The sequence below is a fragment of the Meles meles genome, chromosome 6 (assembly GCF_922984935.1).
Source record: "Meles meles chromosome 6, mMelMel3.1 paternal haplotype, whole genome shotgun sequence".
Lineage (NCBI taxonomy): Eukaryota > Metazoa > Chordata > Mammalia > Carnivora > Mustelidae > Meles > Meles meles.
In genome coordinates this window covers 136175474-136191898 of record NC_060071.1, presented here as the reverse complement: position 1 = coordinate 136191898, position 16425 = coordinate 136175474, and the positions used below count along the sequence as shown (strand labels likewise).

At 54.7% G+C, this 16425-nt stretch overlaps 1 long non-coding RNA gene across 1 annotated transcript; it reads left to right on the top strand.

The window, feature by feature from the left end:
• Positions 1–107: 107 nt before the first annotated feature.
• On the top strand, positions 108–7357 carry LOC123944900. Its single transcript, XR_006818861.1, has 3 exons — positions 108–2022; positions 3533–3672; positions 6676–7357. It is a non-coding gene; the product is annotated as an uncharacterized LOC123944900 (long non-coding RNA).
• Positions 7358–16425: the final 9068 nt, after the last annotated feature.

Genomic DNA, 16425 nt, shown 5'->3' with positions numbered 1-16425 from the left:
GGGCCGGAGACCCGCCCCGCCCACCGTCGACGAGGCCTGGGAGCGGCCGAGCGCCTCGCGGGGCTGGGGTGGCGGCGGCGGCGGCGCGGACCCGAGCGCGCTCGGCCTGCAGCGGGAAGGGACGCCCCCCTCCCCCCAGCCGCGGCAGCTCTCGCCCCGCTGCCGCCGCCACCCCAGCCCGCAGCTGCCCCCGGGGCCGCTCGGAGCCTGGTGCCCCGCGGGGCGCCCGTGACCTAGGGCGAGGGCGCTCCCGCTCCTCTAGGCCGGCGTGGGTGCGGGCAGCCAGGTGGTGGAGCCCAGTGTTCGCCACGAGGCTCCAGACTTTACCGGTCTGGAAGAAACCGCAGCTCCGGATCCCTAGGAAGGCAGCCGTTTGGTCTGGCCCTGTAGGGTGCCACCTGTGCCATCCCCACAGGGCTCAGGGGTGAAAGGATTAGTAAACCCATTTTATAGATGAAGAAACCAAGGTTCCCAGAGTGCCCCTGCCCGTATATGTTGAACATACATATGCACTCTTGAGAAATGTGTGCGTGTGTCTTTGTGTTTTTCAGGAACTGACAGAGACAACACACAAGCGTGGGACGCCAGAGCTGTCTGTCCACCCCGGGGCACCATGCTTCTGGCCAAGCACTCAGACAGCAGGGCACCCCATAGTGGGCACCTGGCTGAGGATCTAGCACTATTTCCCCCTGTGGGAAGCAGTTTTCTCAGGCTGCCACGTGTGGTTTGGAGAGTGGCCTAGTGCAGCATTTCCTCCCTATCCCAGGAGAAGGAGGAAATGGTCTAACTGGGCAGGGGTCTGTGTATGTCCCATGTGTATGGGCATTTGTGTGTGACTGTGGAGGTCCACGTGTGCCAGGAGTCTCTGTGCGGCAGACGTCTGTGTGTGTCTGCTGTATGTTCAAGCGAGGCTTGTGTGTGGATCTGGCCACGTATCTCTGTATGTGTGTGTGATTATGTGTGTGTGCACATGCGTCTGCTGTATCTCTAGGTCTGTTTGCGAGTGTGCCTGAATGTGCATTTGAGTGGGATTGTGAATTTGTATGCCTGTCTCTGTCTTTGCGTGTGTGTTTTTCCGTGTGGGTGAGCATTCGGACTGGCTTCCCTGTAAGACCGTGCATCTCTGGGCGTTCCTGTGTGCCCTCCCACGGTCCTTGAGCACACGTCAGCCCCGCTGCCCTGCACGCACAGTCCCCTGGCTGCAAGAACCCTGCAGGAGTCAGGGATTGGCCTGGGCCTGGGGCCGGTAGGTGCTGTGGGAGATGGGGGCGGAGGGGAGGCAAGGAGCTCAGAGGCAGCCCCTACCTCTCACATTCCAGCCGGGACCAAAGAGGCCAGGCCAGCCCCAGCTCTCACCCCAGTGACCTGCCTGCCCACCCACGCGGGCCTGCCAGAGACGCTGCCTCCCTGCCTGGCCAAGCCCGGAGGTCCGAGAGCCAGGGGCCAGTCTTCCGCCAGCTAAGCGGGGGCTGCAAAGAACCTTCTGACAAGCTCCAACATGCTAGGGCTCGTGGAGCAGACAGAACTCCTCCCTGGGCCCAGGGTCATGGTGGAGGGTGGTCTAGGCATCGCTGTGGATGTGGATGGGGGTGAGTGGATGTGTTTGTGCGCATCTGGATCGTGTATGTTTGCCCGTAACATCTGTGTATGTGTAGGACATGCGTTTAGGTGTGTCTTTCTTTTGGATTTGGATCTGTGTATGTGGGCACAGGTGTGTGTTGTGCCTGAGTGTGTGTATTGAAATATCTTGTTGTATCTGCCGGTCTGTAACTGAAGGTTTTGAGCACTTCCGCACTGGGCATGTTTGCCCGTGACTGTGTGTGTCGAGGCGTGCATATGCTGTTTTTGCGTGTGTGTTTGTATTCACTCATGCTTTCATCCGTCACAAACTGTTTCAGCCCTACTGTGCCTCAGGCACCGCCCCAGAGGCTGGGATTGCGATGCAGAGGTTCCCTCAAAGTTTCCGTCCGTCCGCGGGGGACTGCAACAGATGGCTGAGGCGTCTCCTCTCTTTCTGCACTCGTGAGTGAGCTCCATACCCGGCCGATGTCTGCGGTTCCCACGAATGGGCTTGTTCTGTCACCTGGGACCATATGCTTCTTTTTTCTTTTTTTTTTTTAAAGATTTATTTATTTATTTATTTGACACAGAGAGAGAGAGAGAGAGAAAGATCACGAGTAGGCAGAGAGGCAGGCAGAGAGAGGTGGGGGTCGGGGAAGCAGGCTCCCTGCTGAGCCTGATGTGGGGCTCGATTCCAGGACCCTGAGATCATGACCTGAGCCGAAGGCAGAGGCTTAACCCACTAAGCCACCCAGGTGCCCCTGGGACCATATGCTTCTAAACCTGGTTTCTTAGATCATGAGATGAATTAGCTAGGGTAGGCGAGGGACCGCAAGCAATGAGACCCAGCATTTCCATGGGGTTGATAGAAGTCTACCCTTGCTCACATCCTGTCCTCTGCTCTCCTGAGCCCAGTCCTTACTGGCTGTATAACCAAAAGTAACTTCCTCGACTTGTCAGAGCCATCCAGAGTGGGACTACTAACACTCCTCTCATTGATAGCCTGACTTCTGATTCAACTTTTGATTCTTATTAGACATACAAAAACACCCCAGTTACAGAGCAGGGTCCTTGCCATCATGGGCATGAGACAGATAGAAAAATAAAGAATTGTATGCTTCTGCTAATTGCAGGGAGCAAAACGATGGAGGGATTTGCGTACGTGTGTACGGTCCTCTGCCTCTCACCCCACACAGTCTCACCATCACCATCCAGGCGATCAGGTCACAGCTGTCATCAGGGGCTTCTGAGTAGATCCACTAGCAAAGTCAATGCTGGATATTCCACATCGAACTGTTTACCGTCACAGTCATTGGTGGGTGTTACAGGGAGAAAAATGACGTTTAGTGAGCACTTACTATGGGCCAAGCCGTGTGCCTGGCGCCTGAGTCACTTCAATGTAGCTGAATTCCACCACAACCTTGGGAGATGGTTTTAGTTGTGCCCATTTTGAAGATGAGAAGATGGAGGGGCAGGGAGTTTAAGTAATTTGCCCATAGTCACTTAGCTACTAAAGAAGCCACAAGGTGAAGGTCAGCCTAGGTCTTTCTCCAAGCTCTTTCCAGTAAGCATGAGCTCTCTCTGCCAACCAGATTGCAAATACCTTGAAGGTAGGTCCATGTCTGGAAACTTTTCTGAGACTTCCCCTTGCTGGAGCTGAGTGGGTTCCTGACAGACTCTGAGAGGTTGAGGTGTGGGAGGGAGAAGCCCTCATCCCAGGCCTGAGCTGACCCTGTCACAGGGAGTTGGGCAAATATAGGTCAACACAAGGGTGTAGGCCATGGAAACACTGTTTGGGCCATGACAATAGTCACCCTGAGCAGCTGTGGGGTCTAGTCCCAGATGCTGGGCAGCCAGGCCAGCCCCTTTCCCCCAAGGCTGCCCCAAAACACCTGGCTTCCCACACCCTGCATTAGTCATGGTTTTAGCCTAAAACACCTGCCTCAACTCATCCCAATTTCTTGTCTTTCAGCTTCCTGACTCATTTTCCCGTTTTGGTCTAGCCTCCTCATGGTCTTGACCCTCTGAACTATTTCCCAACTGTGACCTTTTCCTATTTCTGTGATGACAATCCAGCATCTGCCTCTGGAGCAGTGTCTCAGGTAACGCTGGGTAAGCACGATCCCTCGGACCCTGTCCCTGAGCCCCAGACCTGGGGATGGCCAGAGGTGGGTGAGAAGTAGAGTATCCGAGGACTAGAATCTCTCCTTTCCTGGCTGCCAGGGACAGCAGCAGTGGGCAGCTGGGACTGGGGGCCTTTCCAATTTATGGGCTGGACGAGCTGGAGCCACCAGCTAGCCAAAGGCACCAGCAGGAAGCTGCTTGGTTGGCCTTCTCTGCCTTCTCCACCCCTCGGACTGGGAGCTCCTGTGGGCCCACCCCAGCCTTACCACTGAGCCCCTTTCCTTCTCTCCATGCACTTCTCCAGGCAGGCTGCGAAGGCCTTGCTGGCCACCACCACTGGGTGAGACGCCCCTTATCCAGGTTTCCCCAGCACCTTGAATTGCTTCTCCATCATGGCACCTGGCCGTCAGTCTCATCACTGCCCAGCTACTTGTCCGCCTTCCCTCAGACTGGAGATTCAGTTCACCCTCAGACCACCAGCACCTTGTCCAGTGTCTGGCACACAATAAGGGTTAAGTGTTTGTTGAGCTGGACCCATCTTCTGAGCACTCTCTGCTCTCCCCACAGAGAAAATGTCCCAAGTTTGCCCCTTCCTTACCCAATTGTCCTTCAGTCTTCAAAGGTAGTCCTCCTAGACCCCATGCTCAGGACAACTTGGGTGGGCCTCTCTGGTAGGGGTAAGTGTGGGAGGACAACCTCCCATTACTATGTAATCACACCCTGAGTTGGTCACCACAGCCCCACCAGCCCCCAGGGGACAAGGCTCATGCTTCTGGCCAGAGATCAGAACCCAGTGGGGGGCCTGGGGTGGGGTCAAGCTGGAAAGGAGACAAAAGTAGAGCCCAGGGGTGACCAATGGGTTCCCAGGCAGGAAACAAGATGGCACCCGCCACGAGGGCTGAGAACAAGGGAAGCCAGGCAAGGTGCCCGCCGCCTTGTCCCAGGCCTTCAGGGCGATGCGTTGTCACCAAAGTATCAGAAACCTGTACTTTGGGAACTTGGCAGCCAGGGCTGGGTTTTTCGTGTTTTCTGTAATTATTTCCCTTTTGTTCTCCCTTAGTATTTAGTAAAGCCCTTTGTGAAAATGCCAGCTGGTCTCAGCTGTGCTAAGAGGATGACAAAGGGGTCCTCTGTGCGTGCTTGGCCCTCCACTTTAATGGAGGGACCTCACTTAGTGGGGACAGCAGAGTCAAGGACCACCAAGGGCAAAGGGAGGCTCTGGGGCCCTAGCCAGCACCTCGTGTTCAGCAGCCTCTCTGACGCTGAGCCTCCAGCCTGGTCCCAGACTGGGCTTTACTGAAACCAGAGGGGCCGGAGAGCTAACTAGCCAGCCACAGCTGCTCTGAGGGAGGGCATTCGTTCGGATCCTGGCAGTGTCCAAAGCTCTCGAGAAATCCAGAGGCGGGGCACCTGCTGTGCTCTGGCTACCCAACGAGGGGTGGGCAGTCCCTCCCCAGCTGGGGCCACTTGGCAAGCTGATGTCGAGGAATCAGGTGCACAAGCGGGTGCCAGAGCGGCCTCCCTTTCCTGCCCTCCCAGCTCAGGAGCCTTGCTAAGTCTTGGTCCCCTGCCTGCACGCTGCCCTCCAGGATGGACCCTCAGCTGGTCCCTTCCCAACTGTGGGGACCCCCCTGCACCTTATCTCCCACGACCATGCCCTGCTTCTCCTCCTGCCCCTCCTTTTTCCCCCATTGCTTCTCTCAGCTGCCCTGGCGAGAGGGGGCCTGGGAGACCTTCCTTCTCAGGAACAATCGCCCCTTTCTCTCTGTTGTGTAAGTGATACACGAGGAGAGGAAGTTATTTGTAACTAATCGGCTGTGATGTGGAACGGAGCTCAGGGAGCCGACAGCTCCGGGCTGTCCCGCCTCTGCGACAGCTGGGTGGTTGGGGACGGCAGGTCACCCTTCTCCTCCCCCACCCAGCTGGGGACGTCTGAGGGATGATGGCGAGTGGAAACACCGCCTGCGCAACAGGCTGTGTGTGTGACACACGGAGTAGATGGAAATCTTGCAATCACCTTCGAGGGAAGTATTGTTTTTCCCACGTTTCAGATGAGGAAGCACAGGCTGAGCGAGGTGAATTCCCTCGGCCGCGAGCAGTGGGAGGGAGAGGGATGGCCCAGGATCTGCTGGAGCCATACAAGGAGGCAGTGTTGCACTGGATTAAGAGTCTGCTTCTTCCTAGCTACGTGACCTTAGGCAAGTCTTTTCAGCTTTTCAACCCCCAACTCAGGGGCTGATTGCGTGATTTAAATGAGAAAGTGGCAGTCGTCACATAGCCCAGTGCCCTGTACACAGTAGTAATAACTTCAGTCACTGTGATCATTTCTCGCTGGAAGGAGAAGAGATGGGCCAGATTACCCCCACCAAGTTGCAAGCTGCAAGCTGACTTCATCATGATCACCATGGATAACAGGAAAGCCATCCCAGAGGAGGCAAGGCTTCTAGATTTTTCTGCCCTCCAAGAGGGAGAGCTAACCTCAGGGACCTCCTTCTCCGTGGAGTGGGAATCCAGCGAGAGGGTGGGAGAGAAGAGTGCCTCCACGAGCACTGGGCCCCTTCTCTGTGTCACTCACATCAGGAGACAGAGATGCTCCTCGTTCATGGATCATCACAGATGATCATCTGTGATGATTATGAGTTCGAAACTGAAAAGCCAGAAACAAGGTGCAAAGTGCTGTGGGAGCACGAAGAGTGGGGACCGTGAGGCTGGCATGTGTGGACGGGAGCGGAGAATCAAACAAATGTTGGTCCTCCCTGGCCTGGGAATCCTGGTCCTCCTTTCCCCCAGGGAAGGCACTCACCCCCAAAAACTGGAAGATTCTGTGAAAGCGGAAGGGAGATGGGCCCTAGAACCAGAGCCCAGGGCTTCTTGGGGAAGAAGGTCATCATGCCCCAGCCATGTCTTCAAGGTGGCACTGTGACAAAAATCTTCTGCAGGGACTCCCCCAAAGGAAAAAAAAATAACAAAAACATCACGCTTGCTTTCCAGGTAGTCACTGAAGGACTTCTCTGAGCAGACCTGGGGAGGTCGAGGAAAACAGCAACCAAACACCCGTGCCCACCCCTTGACCTCATGGCACTGTGTCCAAAGACTGCAGAGTTTAGGGAGGCAGCCCGTCGCTCAACATCCCGGAGCTGGCAGGGGGCAAAGGGCCCGGAGTCTTTGCTTGGTGCTGATGCAGAGAGCCCTGGAGAGGGGGCTTCTGTTTCTGTCAGGAATGACACTGTCTCTGTTGTGGGTCAAAAGCCCAGGGGAGACAGTCCAGACTAAACATCTCATAACTGGAACAGCGTGGATGTGGATGAGGATCCCTGTGAGGGCTCAGATCTGTTCCATTTTAATGTCATCTCTGGGAGTGTTGGCCACTGGTCAAGTTGTCATTCTGTACTTCGCCAGGTTGGGGGTGGGGTAGTGAATCACCGGGACTCAAGCTAGTGATGGGGGAGGGGCATCTTCTGTGGATTCTCTGTGCACTCAACCCTACTCAGTGCCAACCCCTGGGCTCAGTTCTGGGGACACCAAGATGGTGGCCCTCGAGGAGCTGGTCCAGCAGGACATGCCTGAAAGCCCTCGAGAGGATAGGCCATTGGAGCGTCTGCCTTTGGCTCAGGATCCCCAGGGTCCTGAGGTCAAGCCCCTCATTGGGCTCCCTGCTCAGCGGGGAGCCTGCTTCTCCCTCTCCCCCTCCCCCTGCTTGTGTTCCCTGTCATGCTTTATCCCTCTCTGTCAAATAAATAAAATCTTAAAAAAAAAACAAAAGACTTTGCATAGAGAAGGTGATGCTTATGCAGTGTCTTACAGGACGAACGGAGGCTTATCGGGAATCAAAGGCCAAGGGACCATTATAGTCAAGGGGAGCAGCTTGGTGAAGTACAGATTATTTGAGGGACACTGAAGAATCTGGGGGGGTTCAACTGTGTGCAGGTGGCGGGAGGGACTATGTCCGGGGCTGAGCAAGATGGTCAAGGGGAGGCTGAGGTCGGACTGTGAGGTGCGCTGAAGGCAGGGCCGAGAGTTCAGAGTTTGTTCCAAGGGCTCTGGGGAGCCACTGCAAGTTCTTGAGCAGCAGAGTGAAATGGCCCGATGTGTATTTTGCAGAAGCAACTCATGGCAGGTGGGAGGTTCGGCCTGGGGGCAAGAAGACCAGATCTGTCGTTGTCATGGACTTGAGTGGCTGTGGGAGGCAATGGGACGGGCCAATGCTCTCCAGGTAGAAGTTCATTTTCCAGGCTTCTTTAGAGCTGGCTATGGCCTGATGACTAAGTTTTGGCCAAATTTTGCTCCCTAGGGCTTCTTAGGGCACTGGAGATAAGTGGAAGCATTGGGCTTGACCTCTGGGAAGTCTTTTTAAAGACAGAAGCATTTCCATCCACCAAGTTTTTGCCCAGAATTCAAATATGATGGCAGGAGCTGGTGCAGTCATTAGACCAGGAGGAGGAGTTGGAAGGACACTGGATCCCTAAAAATGTTCAGGGTCATATACAAGCCCTGGCTTGCTTATATTCAGAATGATTTTATGTGAAAAGTAAATAAACTTCTCTCTCACTTAAATCACAGTTATTTCAGAGTTTTCTGTTAACATATGTGCTGTTCCCATTTTGCCTTATAAAGGTGAAAAAAATGAGTTCCACAGTCCTACATGGGTTTTATTTAAAAAAAGGATACATTCTTCCACGGCTTATCCTGGGGGAATGAATCATATCACTGCTTCCTGGGGAGAATCGGGGCTCCCCCATTACCCCACAGTTCAAAGCAGGAACGGGGAGGCCACTGTTAAAGATACGGATGTTGGGGCCCAGAGGAGCTGGACCTGCCCCCGCAGCCTCATCCCTCCCTTCTCAGTGCTCATCTTCCCCCAGAGAGCACAGGAAGGAAACTGGGTTGGGGGCAAGGGGTGCAGAGGGGAGCCAGATTACTTCCTCTTATGGTTGGATTCCCAGGGGTGGAGGAGACAGAATGTCTAGCAGAGGCTTCGGCAGACAGACTGTGGACCTCCGGCTGGCCCTTCAGGCCCCAGGCTCTTCTCTGAGTCAAAGAACACTTGGCTGCTTCTCCAAAGATCCTCCTCTGCTTCCAGCTCCCCTCATCTTGGAGAAGAACAGGGGCCTTGAGTCTATAGCCCCGGAGGCCCTCAAGGGCAGCACTGCTCCTGCTTTGGGTAAAATGGAAGGAGCGGGAGCAGGGGGGTGGTTAGGCTGCGAGGGACATTTGCAGCTGCGCTCTCCGACTTTCCAGCTCCAGCCTTAGGTCAGGAAAGCTCTGGGGAGTTGATTTCTCCCCAAGCACTAATCAAAGGCTCCAGATGACCTCAAATACCTTGAATCACTTCCCTATGTTTCTGCCAGGAACCTGCGGGGTTTCCCGGGAACCCACACTTACTGAGCACTTACTTACGATGTGGCAAGTCTCACGTGCACCAGTCTGACCTCATCCCGTCCTCACAACAGCCCTGAGAGCTGGCATCGGCTCCGTTTTAGCAGGACGAGAATGAAGCCACAAACACATTAAGTAACTTGTCTCAGGTCACCCAGCCAGTGAGTGGCTGAGCTGGACCAGGAACACTAGTCACGTGACTCCAAAGCCCAGCTTTCTGAGCTGGATGTTGCTGGGGAGTCCTGGGGGCTTGGGAGCTGGGGTGGGGGAGCTGCCTCTGCCTAAAGTCACAGAGGCCAGTTTCCAGCTTGTCCCAAACCCAGATCAGGTTGTGAAGGAGGGCCACGGTACAGGCCGTCCTGATCTTCCCAGCTCCCCTGGGTCGCCCCGTCTCACTGCCTGCTCTTCTCCCGCCGCGTATTCACCCAGGTTTTCAGTGACATGGATTTGTGATTCGACCACCAAATCACAAATCTCCTTCATGGAGATTTGATGATTCCAAACCCCTTATATATATTTAGTGTGCTGAGAACACCCCTGTGAGGCAGTCCAGTGAGGAGATGGACGGGAGTGTCTAGGGCCACACAGCTGGCAAGAGACCTAGACCAAACTCAGTTTCCCGGCCCTGACCTCTCACCTCAGGCCCTTCAAACACTTTTTTTTTAAAAGATTTTATTTATTTATTTGACAGACAGAGATCACAAGTAGGCAGAGGCAGGCAGAGAGAGAGAGGAGGAAGCAGGCTCCCCACCAAGCAGAGAGCCCAATGCGGGGCTCGATCCCAGGAACCTGGGATCATGACCTGAGCCGAAGGCAGCGGCTTTAACCCACTGAGCCACCCAGGTGCCCCCAGACACTTTTTGAATGACATCTACACTGTCCCAGGCCCTGTGCTGGGTACTGGGGCCAAGACATACTCTTGGCCACTGAGACACTCAAAACCAGCAGTACTAGGAAGAAAAGCTAAGGCATCATCACCCGTAAGACCCAGAGGACGCCCTCCCCCTCTCTCCAGGGACCACAAATCTTCCATGACATTATGCCACATCCATGATGCTTGTCATATCCCAATGTCGCCTACACTACTATTTATCTAGCAGTGTATACTGATTCATTTGTACTTTAAAAAACTAGTTTTAGGGGCACCTGGGTGGCTCAGTGGGTTAAAGCCTCTGCCTTTCACTCGGGTCATGATCCCAGGGTCCTGGGATCGAGCCCCGCATTGGGCTCTCTGCTTGGCAGGGAGCCTGCTTCCTCCTCTCTCTCTCTCTGCCTGCCTCGCTCCCTACTTGTGATCTCTATCTGTCAAAAAAAAAAACACACAAAAAAACTAGTTTTAAAGGAAATTTCATCCACTACCTTGGAAAGGTAACTGTAAAAATCAACTAAATTCTAGGGGGATGTTGCTGGGGGGCAGGGGGCGGGGAGCCCGAGGCTGAGGCCTGCTCTCTTTTTGTAAAAAGGAAACACAGCAAGTGTTTATGAGGTATTAGAGACACATTGGCCCCCTACCTGGGCCTTTCTCCCAGACTCATTTAGAAGGAGGGAAAAAGGATTGGAAGAGGGACAATTTTCTTCCTCCATAATTTCCATGTTATAAAAGACTATAAAAGACTAGCCAAACATGCCCCAAATCATCTCGTATGTCCATACTTTAAGAACCAGTGGCACAGGGAAGCAAACATTCTAGTGCCTGTAGTCAAGGCGGGTCTGATGTCTGCAGAATGGACCTCACAGGGGCCATATGGAAGGGTCATGTCATCTTCTCTCACAAAAGAACAACAGGATAGCTGGGCTTCTCAGCTTAGGAATATCCTTTTACAACTTACAAAGCAAACTTAAGTATACGAGGCTCACAGCCTTCGGAGGCCCACAAGACCCCCACGTAACTTTCCTCTCTATTGTGGCTGAGAAAGCTCGGTAGAGGTCACGGGGCCTACCCAAGGTCATCCAGCAGGTTACTCCACAAAATACTGAGCAGGTCTTTAATACTGTAGTAGGTCGTCAGGTAGGTGAATGCAGCATCCACTTTGTGCAGAAAACCTGTTCCCCGCTGAAGGAAACCCAGACCCTTGGAGGCTGGTCCTGGAAGAAGAGCTTCTGGAGAAGCCATCTTGGGAGTCTTATCTCGACTCTTGAAACTGTGTTCACCTTCCCTTGGGGTATCTTTCTTCCTGACGCCCACTGCTCCCACCCTGTCCATTCCACGCCGATGAAGGAAGTTCAAAGGGGATATGCACACTGAGGGAATAGGGATGGGTCACTCTGAGAGCCTGAGATGTCTGTGTTCCAGTGTCAAAGTCCTGGTGGCCTCGGTTCCCAGCCTGTGCCTGCCTCCCCATGGGTGGTTCATCTGCCAGCCCACCACCTGGGGTCCCTCTAACTTTGCCCCCTCTTCGTGGTCCAGGTCCAAAGAACTCCCCCCCCCCCAGGCAGCCTGGCCAGGCCTTTCCAGTTCAGGGCAGACTCCTGCACCAAGGGAAACATTCTTCGTAACTGATCTCAGCAATGTTTCCCTTCTAGTGAGACCCACCTCTCATATTTGGGGTGTGGCCTAGCAGTATATACATACTTTGTTTTAATTAAACAATATAAATCCATTGTAGAAAATATGAATTAGCATAAAGAATAAAGTAAGTCACCCAATCTCATCAGCCAGAGAAAATCCTTATTAATATTTTGTTGTATGTTTTTTCTATGCATGCATACTATTTCTTATAAAAGGGCATTTTCCTGTTTTGTAGCATGCTTTTCTCCGTTTTTGTCATATTTTGGTAATGCTTTTCATATCAGTACTGAAAATTCTACGGGATCGGCAGCCCTGGCATTGCCTGGGAACTTCGAGAAATGCAGGGTTTTAGGTCTGATATTAGACCTGTTGAATCAAAATCTTCATTCTAACAAGATCCCCAGGTAACTCTTGTGCATCTTAAAGTTTGAGAGTGCTGTTTGGTGTCTTTTTAAGACACCACATCTTTTTAAGATTTACTTATTTATTTTAGAGAGAGAAAACACATGACTGGGGGGAAGGGCAGAGGGAGAGGGAGAATCTTGAGCAGACACAAAGGGGCGTGGAGCCTGACTCGGGACTGGATCCCAGGACCCTGAGATCATGACCTGGGCCAAAACCAAGAGTCGGCTGCTTAACCAACTGAGCCAGCCAGGTGCCTCTGGTGTCATTTTTTAATGATCGTAGTCCCAAGGGATACTTGCAGCTGTCTGGCTGAGAAAGCTCGTGGCGAGGTCACAGGGCCTCCGCAAGGCCATCCAGCAGGCTTCTCCCACTGAGATAGGGAGAGACGTTGCCACTGAGGACCACAATGAGGGTGGCCTGAGCCCAGTCCCGATGTAGGGCCCTGTGCAGAGTAGATGCTCACGCTGTTGCCTGCCTGAGAATACAGTCGGCTTGGGCCCAGTTCAGGCCCAGTCTGGCTTCTTTGTGGGCACCAGCCTCGTGCAGTGCCCAGACTCCAGAGCAAGTCCCAGCCATGTCCCCGCCTCCTGGCCTACTGGGGCCTGGGTGCTGGCTGCCACCCAGGATGGTGGAGTCAGGTTCCAGCCGGGCACTCCATGGTCCTCCCAGCAGGCCGGCTGGCTGGCCAGATGTGCTGGGGAGAGCCGGTCGTGAGAACAATTCAGGGAAGTGACCCTGCCCGGTAGCCGAGCTCCTGCCCCAGCAAGCATTGTGAGCCGCCCACTGGCCACAGTCGCTAAAGCTGCTGGCGGTGGCCGCAGGAAGCCGAGCTCACTCAGCCCCGGCTGCAGGGCTGCACGTGGCTGTGTTTGCGCGCCCCCCTCCACCCAGCCTTCCTCCCAGGCGCAGCCTGGCCCGCCAGCAGCTGGGGGAAGCGGTACGCAGGGAGGAAACAGGCGGGACCACCCCCCACATCCCCTGCGAGGCTGCACCTGTGCTCCACTGGCCCTGCCACCTGCCGCCTGCCTGGGCACAGAGCCCGCCTGGGAGCCTTGGCGGCAGAGCGAGGCATGGGGCTGGGACCCGGGGTGGGTGCTGGCCTGGGGCAGGCAAGCTAGGACCGCACACTGACATCTTCTGAATGCACCACTCCCTCCCCACCGACACTGGGGTGTACGAACTATTGTCTTCCTCTGCCAGAAAAGGAAATCAAAGCTCAGAAAATAAGAGCCTAACCTAGCATTTGCTTATTAGGTGCTAGGAACTCTGCTGCACCTGTGGCCAAGGTTTTAGCTTCTTTATGTCTCACAAGAAGAGCAGGTATGACAGCTGCCCGTTTTCCCTGATGACACCCAGACTCAGAGAGGTGAAGGCACTTACTGTAGAGCACACAGCCACATGTCTGACTGCAAACCACACCCTTAACTCTGCCCCCACACAGCCGACCACCGGTCCCCACAGGAGTACGCACACTGTACCTGGTGTGGCACTACTCAGCAGGAGTCCCTGTCCCTCAGCCTCTGTCTCACCATCCCCTTCTGTGTCTCCATCCACGCCCCCCCCCCCAGGTGTCCTTGGAGACCCTCAGTTGCTGTGTCCTCTGGCTGTTCTCTATCCTGCCCTGACTCTGGGTTTCTCTGGCTCTTCTCTCTGGTAGGCAAAGGGGACAAAGAGGGAATTCGCATGGAATGTGGCAAACAAATTGTGGCACCCAGTTGCCATGGGCTACAGAAGAGTGTCTCCCGGCTGGGAGATGAATGGGCAGAGAATAAAGCAGGCGGGAAGGAAGAGAGGAGCCAGTTCGGGGGCTGGGGGCCAGTGGAGCTGGTATCTGGAGGATGAGGGGGTGAACGAGGCAGAGCGCCGCGGCCCTGGGCCCCCCGTGCTCTTTGGCTTTGGAAGTGATGGTAGGAGCCGCAGGCCTCACTGAGGGCCGCTACTGCTGCTGTAGGGAGCCTTGGGTTGCCGAGGATGGGCGGGCAGGAGGAAGGGAGTTGTTCTCAGAATGAGGGTCTCTTTGTAAGCCTGTTGACAAGCTTTCGAGTCTGCAAGATGGGATTCTGGGTTCTCAACAGATTCACTTCTACCCTGAGTGCGGCTCAAAGCCAGGCCTCTGGGCCTTCGGCAATCAGGGTGGAATCCAACCACCAGCTGTCATGGCAACCTGTATCTCTAGAACTGCACAGAAAGGCCTCGAGTCTGCAGCCCAGGGGACCAGAGGCTCATTAGTACGTGGCAATGGGCAAGCCCATGGGTGTGCCGGGGGGGAACCCTATGGGGTTGGGCCCAGAAAGGGGTCTGATTTGGCCCAGCCGCTTCCTTCTAATCCTGGCCTCTTCCCGGCAGTGTCTCCAGGGTCTGGCCTAAGTTGGGCTTCGGCCAAGCTGGCTGGCCTCCAGGTGGATTTGGGACAGACAGCTGGGATGTGGCGTTTCCCGCTCTGAAGAGACAGAGGCTGGAGATGGGGCCGTGATGGGGCTGGAGTCTGGAGCGCTGGGCCCCTCGGCGACAGAGCTCAGCAGGATGGTGGGGTCACGGGTGGGTGGAGGCTGGATGGACCGTCCTTAGTGAGGTTTCCCAGCAAGGGGATATGTCAAAGGATTAGGACCAGGTAGTCCCCATGCCTCTACCCCTTTTTTATCCGGGGGGTCTCTGGGACCTGAGCAGGTCCCTCTGGAAGGCCAGCCAGCTGACTCTGAAACTCCCTTCTCTGTCCTCACCCCACAGCTCGGACTTTTTCAGAATAGTTTCCCTCCTCCCTGGGGTCAGGTCAGCCTGCCCCAGGGTAACATCTGACCCTGCTCACTTGCCTCTTTCTGCGCATCCTGGTAGACCTGGCCACAGCTGCCTGTACTCCTGACTCTGGTATAGACACTGTGTGCAGCTCCTCAAGACGACCTTTGTTTGGATCTGCAGGGCATGCGTGAATAACATCACAGCCCTTCCCCAGCAGTCCTAGCTGCCACGTTCAGCTTTGGTCCTTTTTTCTGTCCTCCTCTAGACAATTCCTATCCATCCTCTGGGCCCATGTCGGATGGAGAGCTCCGGCTCCTCCCCAGATGTTCAGGCAGAATCACTCATTTCCTGCTCTGTGCTTCATTAGCACAGAGCACTGAGTGAAGGAAGCTTCCCAAAGAGAAAAAAAAGCTTCTGGTCTTGACAGTCTCCTGCTCAAAGATTTTCCCTGGCTCCCCGCTGTGAAAAAGCCTTTTGCCCTTTTGGGCCTCATCAATCCCCTAGCCTGTGCCAGAGAACCCTCCACTCCAGTCAAGCGGTCCCTTAGTGTTCCTCAAACTTGGTCTGAACATTCCCCTCTCGACTCCTCTGCTCAGGCTATCCCCTCTTCCTAGAACACACACCACCACACTCACATACTGAAATCCTACCTACTCTTGCATTTTGTGGCCCTGGGAGGCTGATGGCTCTCGGAAGGGCATTAAGAGAAACTGCCCTTGGGGGGCCTACGGTTCCTCTTCTGCCCCCTCCCCGATCCCTAGAGCCCATCGCTTTCGATCAACTTGCATCACATATTTCATAATTTGAACCAAGCTGCAGCCGACAACCACCCGTTAATGTTCCGTGTAAGTGCAAATGAGTGTGTTCGTGGGAAGATATGAGCAAACATGCGCACAGGGAGCGTGCAGGGTGTGTTGGGAAATGCAGAGGGATGAATGAGCCTCTCCATGTGTGAGAGCAGGTGTGTCATGCCTGTGTGAACATGGGTGTGCTCACGAGCCCATGTGCCAAAGCACGTGTGCACACGGAAACCGACAGGGTGCTTGTGTGTGCTGAAGGTGTGTGCTTGCACGTGCCAGCAAATCCGGATGTGCATGTGGATGTATATGTCCCGGGACACCTTCTTCTGCCCAGCCCAGGGGTCCCAGGAAGGCCAAGGCCACTCAGTCCGCTTCCCACAAACCTCCTAACCTCCAGGGGCACGAGGACGGGCTGTACACTGCACCCTAACTTTTGCAGAGATAGAAGGAGAACTCCTGTGAGGTTGCGGGGCTGTGCTGCTGAGCAGCTCTGAGTCTCAGGATCTGGCCCTGTGGGGACCTGGCCCCTGTCCCCCACTGAGCTGGTAACCAAGACTAGGAGGGCTCAGGAGGGGTCCAGCAAGAGAGAATGGCTCTATCCCAGTCCTCAGGCGACAAGACTCTACCCTAGGCCTGTGAGGTGCTGCCTATGCTGGGCCATGACAGTGGGGACAGTGACAGGGCCAGAGTACCCAGAGCATGCCAGGTCTCTGGTCCTCCCTCCTCTGGGGACCAAACTTTGAAAAAACAAAGCACCCAGTTCATGCTGAGGGAGAGTCCATTATGTGAACTCGCTCTACGTGGAAGAAGGATTTATCGGTTTAAAGTGTAGCCACGAAGCTTAGGCTAGACCTAGGGAAGGAGTGTTCTCCTTGACAAAGGCAACAAAATCTGTGCCTTCAAAGATCCCGACAA